The sequence below is a fragment of the Equus quagga genome, chromosome 7 (genome assembly GCF_021613505.1).
Source record: "Equus quagga isolate Etosha38 chromosome 7, UCLA_HA_Equagga_1.0, whole genome shotgun sequence".
In the NCBI taxonomy this organism is placed as follows: domain Eukaryota; kingdom Metazoa; phylum Chordata; class Mammalia; order Perissodactyla; family Equidae; genus Equus; species Equus quagga.
The window spans coordinates 38,085,271-38,097,053 of NC_060273.1; positions in this window are offsets into that span (position 1 = coordinate 38,085,271).

The window sequence follows — 11,783 nt, forward strand, 5'->3', positions numbered from 1 at the left end:
GTTCGGTAGTGGTAAGAGCTATGAATAAAAATAAATCGTTGAAGAGTTAAAGAGTGAGTGTGAAGGAGCCAGTTTTGGGTAGAGTGGTCAAGGCAAGACGTTGGTGCAGAAGTGATGTTAATGCAGAAAGCTGAGCCATGAGAGGGCTCAAACAAACCGTGTGAACAATATGGAGGAAGAGCGTTCTAGCAGAACAGCAAGGTCAAAACGCAGAGGCAGAAATAAACTTGGCACGTTCCAGGAAGAGCCCAGAGGGCCCAGGAGGCTGCGGCAGGAAGTACAAGGGAGAGAGCAGTAGGGGATGCTCTGGGAAAGATCATGCGAGACTTTGGGAATTTATTCGAAGGGTGATGCGGAGCTTGCGCCAGGACTGTATTTGGCTACGTGGGCTAGAAACTCTACCCCAGCGATATAACCAAGGGAGGGATTTATTTTTTCTCACTTAACAAGGCATCCAGGGATGGGCATTCAAGGGCTGTTGCAGCGGCTCCAGGAGCAAGATCCCCTCTCCCTTCCCGTCCTGGCGTCTTCGGCGTGGCTACTCTTTTGAGTATTTACTTTCTAGGCACGAGCAAAGGGGAAGAGCAAAGGGCCCAGGATATATGGCGCTACAGTCTCCCTTTTCTCAGGAAAACAGTGACTTTCTTAGAATCCCTATCCAGTGATTTCTCCTTATGTGTCATTGGTTAGAAGTGGATCACGTGTCCTCCCTAACTGCAAGGGAATCTGGGAAATGTAGTTTGTAGCTTTGCACGTTACCTTTCCCCAAGAAGGAGGGCTGGGAGTCAGGGTGGGGGACACTTATCATTGGCTAGGAAACTGGCAAGCCAAAAAATCATTATGGGATGTGAGGGCCATCTGGCTGCAACATCTGTCACCCCACTGATCCCCAGGATTGATTCGGCTGATCTGGCTGCCTGGGCGGGTGTTGCCTTTCTCCCTCACTGCTCCACGTGCATCCCTCTTGAAGCTGCGTGTTCAGTCAAAGAGGATGACCTTCCCCAATGGAGGAGGACCGTTCTTCCATCAAGGGTATATGAGTAGCTACACTCCCCTGCTGGAACCTCCAAACAAGCTCTCGAGGGCCATTTGTAGGAGAACGTAGGGTAGTCAAGCTTCCAAGACTCTAGACACATCCACACACACAGACTGTCACCTGTGGCAGTCTGCTTTTCTTTCTTTCTTTCTTTTCTTTTTTTTTTTTTTTAAAGTCATTATGGAGAGTTTTGAGCAGGGGATTGACGTGATCTGATTTCTGTTTTAAAAGAGATCACTGGCTGCTGTGTGGAGCAACAGGGACAAGAGTGCCAATTAGGAGGGTATTCTGGCAGCTTAAGAGGGATGGTGGTGGCTTGGCCAGGGTGGTGCAGCGGAGCTTGGCTTGAGGACTCATTCTGAAGGTAGAACTAACAGGGGTTGCTGATGGATGAGAGGTCAAGTGTGAGAGAAAGAGGCGTTAAGGATGACTCCCAGGACATTGACTTCTGTGGTTGCACAAATGAGTTGTGCCATTTGCAGACTTGGGAAGGCTGGGGGAGCGTTAGGGGTGGGACATTAAGAGTTCTGTTTGGTTGTGTCAGTTTTGAGGTGCCTATCAGTTGTTGAGGGAGAACTGGGGTGTAAGATTCTGTCCCTGATGGGAGAGGTCAGGACTGGAGATACAAACCTGGAAGAGATATCAGTCAGCATGTGGAGGGCCATTAAAGCTGTGGACAAGAGAGAACAAGTAGGGAGTAAGTGTAGGCAGAGAAGATAAGTGTAAACAGAGGGTCACTCTGCTATTGAGAGGAGAATCTAGCGAAGAAGGCTGAAGAGGAACGACCAGAGAGGTAGGAAGAAAACGAGGAGATTATGGCATCACGTAAGCCAGGTGAGGACAGTGTCGCCAGAGAAGGTGTGATCCACTTTGTCAAATGCTCCTAAGAGATGCAGTGAGGTCAAGTAAGGTGAAGACTAAGAATCGACCATGGGATGTGGTAAGGTGGAGGTCAGTGAGCACTTTTAACAAATGGTTTTCTCTTAATATCTTTAGGCGTATGTCCAAACGTGAATGTAGTTTATAAACATGGCCAAATACGATCATATACTCAATTTCTTTTGGTGCAATCTCTTTTTTCTGTTTCTTTTTTGTTTGCCTCCCTTACCTCACCCTTGACCTCTCTCTTTCCCTTCTAATCCCCTGAAGTTCTCATTCCAATGAAGAGATAGACAATGAGTAAACTCCCAATGGGGAGTCCATGATAACAACCTGGGCTGCATCCTTCAATATTTTTCACCATCCATCTTATCCATCCCCATTCTACATAGCTCTATATACATGTAGCTCTGTGACGGGTTGCCAAAAAGGGACTCTATCCCAGTTTTGGCTGAGGCATGAAAGGCTGACAATAGGTGTTGAGTGTCTTTCAGATTGTAGTCCATTTCTGTGGAACTTAGCACGTCACCTGGAAGTTATCAAAGAGTCATGAGGCTGAAGAGGGAGAGAAGGAGGGAGGGGGAATTTCTTTGGAGAATGGGCTGTTTGTTCACCTCAGGTCAAGTGAGAGATGGGGCTTCAGAGAAGCTGTGTCCCCGGAATTTGGGCAGCATGAGAACAGGTATGAGAAGCTGTAGGGAGATCTGGTCCAAGGCAAGACAGTAGGGAAGAAAGAGGATGCACCGGGAGTCACCAAGAATACAAGAGACTTTTCTAGGGACCTGAGGTGGGAGGGAGTGGGCTTTGAGTCCTTTTGGATCTTGCCTGTGAGAACCCCCTGGAGGAGGTGAACTTCCCAGACAAGGTGGACCGCTGGATGCCCAGGCTGAGGGAGGACATTGCAAACCCTTGGCTGGAGGGAAGACGCTCTAAGGAAGCAGCAATCAGAGCCCTCATGTATGTCCCAGGGACCCTTAAAAGCTCCCCGTTGAGATACGAATCAGCATGGGACGTCTGCTACTTCCAGAGGTCACCAGTGCTGGGTTGTATCTGCACCTGTGAAATAAAATCTTTTCTCTCTTTTCCCTTTCCTTCTCCTCCCCCCCCAAACTCAACTGTGGGAGAGCCTGGGGTAGCCCAGAGTGAGAATTGTGGGGGCAGGAATAGAAGAACAAGACTAGCAAAGAGGAAGGAAGGTGGTCATGTCCCTTTCTCCTTCAGTCCTACCAGCCTGAAGCTGGCCTGGGGCTGAGGGTACGGGTGGGAGTGGGAGAGTGGCTGAGGCTTTAACTCTGAATAAAGGATAGAATTTTGATTAATTCAGTGGACCTTTTAATTAGAAGAGATGGCTCTTAGAGCTGAAGGTACTAAGAGGACTTACTGTTACCTGGGGCTGACTGAAAACTTGTGGGAAGTGCCTGAGATTTCCTCTACGGGATGGGGAAGAATTAATCTACAGGGAGGGTTTGAAGGAAACAGTTGGGAGAAAGAATAAAGTTGTTTGAATAAATAAACCTATCATGTTCAGTTCATTTAATGCACTGATTGGACACACACCCACACCCACACATACACAATTTTTTAGGCCATTGTTTTACAAAAATGAGATTGTGTCCTAAATATTATTCTCTGTTTTTTTAAAATTCAACAATACCTTATAGAAACTGGTCCAAGTCATTTGTTGTAATCCCATTATATTTTTTAAAGGTTATACACCATTTTATAGCCTGCATTTACCAGTTATTCAGACATTTTCTTAATGATGGGCATTCAATATGTTTCCATTTGAGGGCCGCTAAAAGCAATGCTGTGACAATGGTTTGAATGTATGGCTTTAATACTGGTGCATTTGCTTCTGTGGAATCTGTGGGATAGAAAGAGGATTGCTGAGTCAGAGGATATGTGTATTTTAAATATTAATAGTTATTGCCAGATTACTTTGCCACTTGGCTATTTTAACAATGTTCCACCAATATCGAGTTTTGTCAATAATATGTATTTTTATGATAGTTGGCGATCTTGACAAATGGTCTCAGTGGAGTGGTAAGGAAGAAAATCTGACCAACTGGGGTAGGTTAAAAATAGGATAGGAAGTGTAGTAGTTATCTATTGCTGTGTAACAAATCACTCTAAAACGTGGTGGCTTAAAACAATAAGCATTTATGTCTCACACTTCCTGTGGGTCGAAATCTGGGATGACCCAGTAGTGCCTCTGGCTTAGGGTTTCTCACTAGGCTTCAATCAAGATGTCGGCTAGGGCTGCCATCGCCTCAAGGCCTGACTGAGGGAAGATCCACTTCCAAGATCACTCGTGGCTGTTGGTAGGATCCAGTTCCTGTGGCCTGTTAGTCTGAGGGCCTCGGTTCCTTGCTGGCTGTTGGTCAAAGACCTCCCTCCCTCACTTACTATGTGGGCCTCTCCTTAGGGAGACTTATAATACGACAGCTGGCTTCTTGCAGAGTGAGCAAGTGAGGGGCCGGCCTGGTGGCACAGTGGTTAAGTTCACACGTTCCACTTCTTGGCGGCCCAGGGTTCGATAGTTTGGATCCCAGGTGCGGACATGGCACTGCTTGGCAAAAGCCATGCTGTGGTAGGCATCCCACATATAAAGCAGAGGAAGATGGGCACAGATGTTAGCTCAGGGCCAGTCTTCCTCGGCAAAAAGAGGAGAATTGGCAGCAGTTAGCTAAGGGCTAATCTTCCTCAAACAAACAAACAAACAAACAAAAAAACAGGGTGAGCAAGTGAGAGAACAAGAGAAGGCGGGCAAGATGGAAGTCACAGTCTCTTTGTGACCTAAGCTTAGAAGTGACATCCCATCACATTTGCTGTATTATATTCCTTAAAAGTGAGTCACTAGGTTCAGCCCACACCCTAGTGAAGGGGATTACATGAGGGCATGAACACCAGGATGGGTATCATTTGGGGCCAACTTAAAAGCTGCCTGGGACAGCCTGATTATAAGGTACTGATTCTAAAATACCATCAATTTAATAATAGCTTTTCATAAAGAAAAAAACCACTGCTGTTTTAAATGCATTTATTGATTACAAGGAGGAATTTTTGCTTCCTGTAAAAGCAATCTAGATAACCTAGACCAACCATTATACTGTGAAAAAAATTTAAAAAGCTATAAAAATTATTTGCCTGGAAGCACCAGAGGAAGAACAGAATAGTGAATAATTACTTGACCAGGATCAGAGGAGCATGAAGGCCCAAGGAGGGGAGCCCCGTGTTTGGGGCTGGACTCCCCCAGGTATGTTTGTCTGTTTCAGAGGGCACAGCCAAGTGGCTGAAAGACTGAGTGATAGGACTTCTTGGTACTTGGGCCTTGGGATGGAGGCTAGAGTCTGCCAAGTGGGAAGGGGCACTGATGAACTTCCCCCCGTTTGGAGTTAAGATCCTGAAGAGCTGCACCCCTGGATCAAGGTAAAGAGGAAGTAGACAGTCCAGAGACTGTGGCCCAGCTTCATGCCTTCACAGTTCTTGGGTCTGTGTAAAGGTGACCCAAGATTGCTAGTGCCCCAGGTACCTGGGAGGGATCCTTTCTGGAGGAAGATACACCATCCTGGACCATAAATCATGTATACAATTTTGTATTTACCACATCCAGCACATAATAAAAATAATCAGACACATGATAGACAAAGTGACATAGAAAGAAAAAACATGAACAAAAACTATAGAAACACACCAAGGGGACCCCAGATTATTGAATGATCAGACACAGACTTTAAAATGAATCTACTTTCTATGTTTACTATATGATAGGATTTTTTAGTAAAAAATTAAGGAGATGAGGTGATAAAAAAGAAAATCGAGAATTTTAGCAGAAAATCTGAAACTGTATAAATATATGTTTACATTTATATATATTCACAAATAAACCAAATAAAAATTCTATAACTGAAAAATAGAAAAACCAAAGTTAAGAACTAAATAGATGGGTTTAACAGCAAATTGGAAAGGCTAAAGAGAGAATTAGTCCAGTTATAAAATAAATAAGTCATAGAATAAAAAAAGAGAGAGGGGCCAGCCCGGTGGTACAGCGGTTAAGTTTGCATGTTCCACTTTGGTGGCCTGGGGTTCACTGATTCAGATCCCGGGTGTAGACACGGCACTGCTTGGCAAGCCATGCTGTGATACACGTCCCACATATAAAGTAGAGGAAGATGGGCACGGATGTTAGCTCAGGGCCAGTCTTCCTCAGCAAAAAGAGGAGGATTGGCAGCAGATGTTAGCTCAGAGCTAATCCTCCTCAAAAAAAAAAAAAAAGAGAGAGAGAGAGAGAGAGAGAGAGGATTAGTGATAAGGAAAGTTAGGTCAGAAGAAAGTATCCAGACTGAAGCACAGAGAGAAAAAAGGATGGAAAAATCAGATGAGAGGATAAAAGGTATAGAGGATACAGTGGAAGGCTGTAACATAAGTTTAGCTGGAGTCCCAGAAAGAAAGGATAAAGAGAATGGGGCACAGTTTCTATTTGAAGAGCTCATGACTGAGATTTTTCCAAATCTGATGAAAGATATCAAGCCAAAGATCAAAGAAGCCTGAGAAAATCCAAGCAGGATAAATAAAAAGAAAGCTATAGTTTGGCATAAACAGAGCAAAACTGCTGAAAAAAAAATTCCAAGAGAAGATTTTAAAAAGAGCCAGAGAAAAGAGAACATGTCTTCAAAAGTGCAATCATCAGACTTTACCTGACATCTCAACAGAAACGATGGAAGCCAGAAGGCAATAGAATGACATCTTTAAAGCACAAAGAAAATAACAGCCAGATTAGAGTTCTATATGCAGCAAAAATATCCTTCAAGGATACTTCAAGTGCAGTAAATACAGTTTCAAGTAAACAAAATGAGAGCGTTGGGGAGAGTGACATCAGCATCACAGCAGAGTGAGCTCTTCCCCCTCTCTCCACTAAGATACAATGAAAAGGACATTCATAAACCAACAGAGGACATTCACACAGCACAGTAAATGTCTCAGAGATCCACACAGCCGTATGTCTGAAGGAGGTGGTGCTGGACCTCCCTAGGAGGCAGTGGAAAGAGGTAAGGAGAGCTCCTCTCCCTCCTGACCAGCAGTGATCTAGGGCACAGGATCTCACGTGGTGACCAGCATGTGACACTGAGAGGAGAAGGGGAAAAGGCGACCCTCCAGGGCAACGCTTGTGCTCTCAGAGTTGCCTCCCAGCCTGTGGGAATGCTCCACACGGAGGCAGCTAAGCAATCACAGGGGCATCCACACCAAGCCGAACAGCCCAGGTGGGCACACAGCAGGTGCAGAGCAGCAGTGTGAGGGATCCCACATGTGAAAGAAAGCGCCCCTCCCCACTGCTGCCTGGTGCATCAGCTCAACCAGTTTGTCAGAGCAGGGAGTCCCCACCAGAGCTCCTGTGCATGTGTGTGTAAAGCAGCAGCAGCCAGTGGGCAAACGCAGATGGGTCCTGTTGGCAGGGCTTCCAATGGGTAGGCAGGGATCTGCCAGGGGTCACAGACAGCTCAGATAACACAGCTTCTGCCCCTCCCGGTGGTGGCAGGTGGAATCTGCAATCAGGTACTACCACTATGCGATGGCAAAATCCACCCCCATCAAATAGCATGAAGAGGTATGATAACTCTCCCGATGATAAGTACCCAGAAATCAATCCTGAAGGCACAGAAATTTACAGTCTAAATGAGAGAGAATTCAATATAGTTATCATAAAGAAACTCAACAAGTTACAAGAAAACTCAGAAAGAGAGTTTAATGATCTCAGGAATAAAATTGATGAACAGAGGCAATTCTTTACAAAAGAGATTGGAACTATTTAAAAAAAAACTATCAGAAGTGTTGGAGATGAAAAACACAATGAATGGATAAAGAAAAATCTGGAGTCCTTGACAAATAGAGCTGATATTACAGAATCAGTAAATTAGAGGACAGAAATATAGAAATGCTGCAGATGGAGGAGGAGAGAGAACTAAGACTAAAAGGAAATTAAGAAATTCTCTGAGAAATATCCGACTCAATTAGGAAATGCAACATGAGGATTATAGGTATTCCAGATGGAGAAAAGAAGGAGAAAGGAGCAGAGGGCTTGTTCAAAGAAATAATAACTGAGAACTTCCCAAACCTGTGGAAGGAAATGGAATTACATGTAAATGAAGCTAATAGGACACCTAATTGCACCAATGTAAAAAGACCTTCTCCAAGGCAAATATTAGTAAAACTGGCAAAAGTCAGTGACAAAGAAAAAATATTAAGGGCAGCAAGGCAGAAGAAAATAACCTAGAAAGGAGCCCCTATCAGGCTTTCAGCAGATTTCTCAGCAGAAACCTTACAGGCTAGGAGAGAGTAGAATCATATATTCAAAATACTGAAAGACAAAAATTTTCAGCCAAGAATACTCTATCCAGCAAAACTATCCTTCAGAAATGATGGATAAATAAAAACTTTCCCAGATAAACAAAAGCTGAGGGAGTTCATTGCCACAAGACCCTGCCTACAAGAAATAATTAAGACCCTCATACTTGAAAAAAATCAAAGGGTTTACAAAGGAAGGAGATAAATAGACAGACAAAATCAGAAAATTGCAGCTCTCTATCAGAACAGGTTAGCAAACACTTATTGTAACATTAAAGATAAAGGGAAGGAAAGCATCAAAAATAACTATAATCAGAGGTGACATCAGTGACATGGCAGAGTGAGCTCACCCGGGGACTCTCTCCCCTCCAAATTGCAACCAAAACGAGCAACTGCTTTCCAACCGAAAAAAAATCCTAATAACAGAAATTGTCAGAGACCCACAGCAGCCAAACAACGGAGGGCGGAGAGGCTGTAGCCGCCCTCAGAGGAGCAGGAATGGGGTAGGAGAGAACTTCACTCCCTCCCCTAGAGTCTGGGATTGCTGCCGCGGGTGAGAGAAGGAGCGGGGTAGGGGCCGCACGTCTGGGGATCTCCAGAACTCCCACCACCCATGCAGCCAAACCCGCTAATGGGGGAACGCTTTCGTGTGGGAGAACCCAAGCAAGCCAGGGCCCCGGGAGACCAGAGAGCCAGAGCTGATTGGAATCCAGGTCCATGTGAGTGAAAGTGCCCCTCCTCCCCCAACCCACGCTGCGTGCCGCCATCTTGGCTGAAGGCCCAGGGCTCAAGAAATAAGCCTCTCGACCCCCATCTAGTGGCGACAGGCTGTAACTGCAACCCAATAACAGCATCATGTGCAAAAATCGCTCCTCTACCATCCAGCAATTTATAAAAGCTCCAGTCCAAAAGGAAAACAATAAAAACACAGAAGTGTGTCCTGAGGACCTGGAAATAAGGTAAATTAAGTGACAACGAATTCAGAATAACTATCATCAAAAAACTCAATGAGGTAAAGGGAAATATAGAGAAACAAGTTGAGTTCTGGAGTTACTTCACAAAAGAGATTGAAACCATAAAGAAGAATCAATCAGAAATACTAGAGATGAAAAATACAATGGATCAGATAAAACAGAATACGGATTCCCTGAATGCCCATGTAGACACCACAGAGGAGCAAATTAGCATAATCAAAGATAGACAGGCTGAATGGCTCCAGACAGAGGAAGAAAGAGAACTAAGAATTAAAAAAACTGAAGAAAATCTCTGAGAAATAGCAGACTCAATGAGAAAATGCAACTTAATAATAATTGGAATTGCTGAGGGCTTGGAAAAGGAAAATGGAGCAGAAAGTGTGCTCAATGAAATAATAGAAGAGAACTTCCCAAATCTAGGGATTGAGAGAGAAATGTGTGTGGAGGAAGCTTTCAGATCTCCTGGATTTCTCAATGTAAAAAGACCTACTGCAAGGCATATAGTAGTAAAAATGGCAAAAATGAATGACAAAGAAAGAGTACTCAGGGCAGCAAGACAGAAGAAAATAATCTACAAAGGAACCCCCATCAAACTTTCAGTGGATTTCTCTACAGAAACCTTACAAGCTGGGAGAGACTGGAATGACATAGTTGAAACTTTAAAGGATAAAAATCGTCAGCCAAGAATACTCTATCCAGCAAAAATATCCTTCAGATATGAGGGAGAAATTAAATCTTTTCCAGACAAACAAAATCTAAGGGACTTCGCAGCCACAAGACCTCCACTACAAGAAATCCTCAAGAAGGCCCTCATACCTGAAAAAAGAAAAAAAGGGAGAAAGGGGTCACAAAATACAGAGTAAGGAGACAAATAGATATAATCAGAACAGGATAGCAAATATTCAACTATAGCATTAGGATAAAGGGAAGGAAATCACCAAAGCAAAGACGATCTTATCACTCTAACCACAAACTCACAACACAAGTTGGAACAGGAGATGAAAATAATAATTTAGCAGGGGACGAGGAAAGGGACTGAATCGGTCTAGGCTAAGGAAGTAAGAGACCACCAGAAAATGGACGATGTTATACACGAGATTCTGAATACAAACTTCAGGGTAGCCACTAAACTAAACAACAGAACAGAGACACAAAACATAAATAAGGAAAAATCTAAGAAACCAAGCATAAGAAATTGCAGAAGTCAATGGGTAGGCTAAAACACACAGGAAGAGAAACAAAAGAAACACAGGAAAACCGGAAAACGAGCGACAGAATGACAGCATTAAGCCCTCATGCATCAATACTCACCCTCAGTGGAAACGGATTGAACTCTCCAATAAAAAGACACAGAGTGGCAAAATGGATTAAAGAACAAGATCCAACAACGTGTTGCCTCCAGGAAACACAGCTCAGCTCCAAGGACAAACACAGGCTCAGAGTGAAGGGGTGGAAGATAATACTCCGAGTTAATAGCAAAGAAAAGAAAGCAGGTGTTGCAATACTTATATCAGACAAAACATACTTCAAGATAAGGCAGGTAAAGAGGGACATAGAGGGACAATATATAATGATCAAAGGGACACTTCATCAAGTAGAAATAATACTTATAAATGTCTATGCACCCAACACAGGAGCACCAAAGTTCATAAAGCAACTATTAACAAACCTAAAAGAAGATATCAAAAATAACACAATAATAGTAGGCGACCTCAACACCCCATTCACATCAATGGACAGATCATCCAGACAGAAAATCAACAAGGAAACAGTGGAGATAAACGAAAAGTTAAAACAGTTGGACTTAATAGACATATATAGAACACTTCATCCAAAAACAGCAGAATACATATTATTCTCAAGTGCACATGGAACATTCTCAAGGATAGGCCATATGTTGGGAAACAAGGCAAGCCTCTACAAATTAAAAAAAAATTGAAATAATAACAAGCATTTCTCCTATCATAATGCTATAAAGGTAGAAACTAATTACAAGAAAAAAGCTGAGAAAGGCACAAGAATGTGGAGAGTAAACAATATGCTATTGAACAAGCAATGGATGATTGAAGAAATTAAAGAAGAAATAAAAAAATACCTGGAGACAAATGAAAATGGTAACATGCCATACCAACTCATATGGGATACAGCAAAAGCTGTATTAAGAGGATAATTCATCGCAATTCAGACATATCTTAACAAACAAGAAAAATCCCAAATCAGCAGTCTTAAACTACACCTAACTGAATTAGAGAAAGAAGAACAAACAAAGCTCAAAGTCAGCAGAAGGAGAGAAATAATAAAAATCAGAGAAATAAATGCTATTGAAAGAAAAAAGGCAGTAGAAAGGATCAATGAAACAAAGATCTGGTTCTTTGAGAAGATGAATAAAACTGACAAACCCCTAGCCAGACTTACAAAGAAAAAAAGAGAGAAAGCTCAAATAAACAAAATCCGAAATGAAAGAGGAGAAATAACAAAAGACTCTGCAGAAACACAACGGATTATAAGAGAATACTATGAAAAACTATATGCCAACAAAATGGATAACCTAG